General features: G+C 36.0%; 1 non-coding gene across 1 annotated transcript; it reads right to left on the bottom strand.

The window, feature by feature from the left end:
• Positions 1-2,262: 2,262 nt before the first annotated feature.
• On the bottom strand, positions 2,263-2,395 carry LOC115870531. The gene has a single exon (XR_004046763.1). It is a non-coding gene; the product is annotated as a small nucleolar RNA SNORA22 (small nucleolar RNA).
• Positions 2,396-2,983: the final 588 nt, after the last annotated feature.

The raw sequence follows: 2,983 nt of genomic DNA, 5'->3' as shown, positions 1-2,983 counted from the left end.
AAGTCCACATCTTATGTCATCCTCTTTGTAATACATAACAAGATCCATCTAAAGCTGGCATTTTTGGAGTGTAAAAGTGTTCGCTGTGCTTTCCCGTATAAAATTCTTAGATGAACTCTGCAAGCAAACTTCCCAATCTGGTCCAGGACTGTTTCACTGTGAGTTTCACAGCTGGATGCGATTTTATGTCAGAGAGATGGTGATATATTTATAAAACCTTGTGAAACGTCTAAATGGGAACAAAGGCTTTCTCCACACTTTAATTGTTTGTAGCATATTTGAAATTTTAGCGGAACAGAAAAATAAATCTCAAATAACAAGTTTTGTGGTTTCACAGCGCTGTTCAAGCTTGAAATCATTAAGCAATATATTCAGCATTAACAATAAATCACTTGAAGTAAAGATACTGTAATGAACACTTTCTCCTTTCCTGATGGATAATGGCTTGGGGATAAGTGCCCCAGAATCATTATTCTTAAAGAAAAATAATACTTTATTCATAAAACAAAACTCAATCATCTTTTGTTTAAGGGCTTCTAGTTACTATTTTTCCTGAGAGAAAATTCTGAAACTAAGGAAATGGATGTACATGTTAAGTGATTTATCCCAGGTCTGACGGGATGATTTAGAATTACCCTCTATTGTTACTTATGTCCTTTCTGGGACACCCCCCTGGTGGCGCTCCGTGACATATATCCCCTTCAGCTGCTGACTTGCGCCGTTTCTCTTCTGTTTTCTCTCTTTGGACTTTTAGGAAGAACAGCAATATGGCATTGAAAACTAAAGCTCAGTGTCACCAATCATTTTGAACATTTCTATATCACAGTTTTTGTTCAGAATTTTACTTTCCACTGAGAAAAATAAGAAATTCTGAAATTGATAGTAAAACTGATGTATTCTTTTAAGTCTTTCCCCCCTCCCAGTAGACACAGTACAAAGGTTATTTAAGTGTCAGCAAATAATCTATTGGCTGAGCAAATCATCATAGAAGCTGTAAGATAATAAGAAGAATCGGCTTCAGGAATGGAGGAAGGTTGATTACAAACCTGCGATACACAGGTGATACAACTTTGTTTGCTGGAAGCGAATTGAGGAGGACTTAACACCCTTGCTGATGAAGACCACACATTAAGCTTCCAATAAGGATTATGATTTAAAATCCAGAAAACAAAAGTCCTCAAAACTAGACCAGTAGGTAATATGAGGAACGCAGAACAGATCGAAGTTGTCAAGGAGTTTGTCTTGCTTGTACCCACCATCACTGCTCATGAAAGCAGCAGTCAAGAGAACAAATGGTACTTTGAATTGAGCACATCTACAGCACAGGACTTCTTAAGTTTGAAACCAAGGATATTGCTTTTAAGACTAAGGTGAGCCATCGTATTTTCAATGGTCTCATATTCAAATGAAAGTTGGACATTGAGTAAGGAAGACCGAGGAAGAATTAATCCATTTGAATTATGGTGTTTGTGAAGAATCTTGAATGTACTGCACACTACCAAAAAACACCCCAACAAATCTTTCTTAGAAGAAGTGGAGACGAAATGCTCTTTAGAATCAAGGAAGATGATACTTCATCTTACATAGTTTGGACTTGCTATCAGGAGAGATTGGTACCTGGGAAGAACATCACGCTTGGAAGACTAGAGGGGCAGCAGCAAAGAGGAAGACCTTGACAAGATGGATTAACAAGGTTGTTGCAACAATGGGCTCAAACATAACACCACTTGTGAGGTGGTACAGGCCAGGCCCTTGTTTCTTCTGTTGTACACAGGGTGGCACTAAGTCAGAACAGACCCAGTGATACCTAGTAACAATAAACAATAAGTTTGAATAAGACAAGGATAAAGAGATAAGGGAAGTAGAAGGAGTATTATAAGTATTTGTCATTTTACCTCAGAATATAAATTTGAGGGCAAGACTTAAGTTTGGTAGGCTTCTTACAGATAAGAATATCAGCAAATCCATGAATTATCTAGGTTCCCTTTTCCAACTTACAAACCATTTCCCCCCTATCATATCTGTGTTATGTTTTTTGAAATAGATAAATAAATAAAATCCTCTTTAATTGTATAAGTATATTAGAATGTTACTCATTTGTATCCCACCTTAGGAAATCACACCTTTTTACTGACAATACCTGTGCTTCAGTGATAAGGCAGAAAGAAATTTGCTAACATTTTCTTCCTGATTGATATTTAAACCTAAGACAGGTGTATGGATATGATTTTTATTTATTTAATTTATTATTTTATTTTTTAAAGATGTGATGGCCATTTGAATACATTTGAAATGATGAACATGCCTCTCAATGCAGAGGAAATGACCAGACATTGCTCTAGCCAGTGTCAAGGCCAAGGGAACTATGAAGCACACTCAGGTGTTCACTTTGTGAGGATATGATTTTTATTATAACCTGGAAATGTTTTCATGTCCCTTATGTTTGGTATCATTATCAGTATAGGCACATAAATACAAACCAATAAAGTTGTTGGCAACCACTTTGATTCTGTTATCTATAATCACTAATGAAAATTATCAATGGTTACCTACAGAACAGCTACTCTAAGCCTAATATTGAACTGAATGAAATGTGTCTGTAATAATTATCTATAAATCCATGTGCCTATGTCTCTTTTCCATGAACCACTCCTCTTTCTCACAGATGTGATCACTTTAGTCATTGACATTGGTTGAATTGTGTCCCCCCCAAAATAAGTTTCAAATTGGCTGGAGCATGATTCTGAATGTTTTGGCAGTTGTGTCAAGAGGCAACATCTTGGTCCCATAATGTGGTATGATACAATTAGGAAATGAGATGTAAGGATGTGTTAGGCAGGGTTCTCTAGAGAAACAAAACTAGAATGCTAATACCTTTATATATATTTATACAGACAGATAGATATATAATATAAGAAATAAACAATTAATTAAATTATAAAGCAGTACAAATGGCTCAGTGCAACTCACTCCCATGAGACAG

This window comes from Echinops telfairi, unplaced genomic scaffold (genome assembly GCF_000313985.2).
Source record: "Echinops telfairi isolate 266 unplaced genomic scaffold, ASM31398v2 ScPeMD7_1713;HRSCAF=2227, whole genome shotgun sequence".
Classification (NCBI taxonomy): Eukaryota; Metazoa; Chordata; class Mammalia; order Afrosoricida; family Tenrecidae; genus Echinops; species Echinops telfairi.
This window is presented reverse-complemented; position numbering and strand designations above follow the sequence as displayed.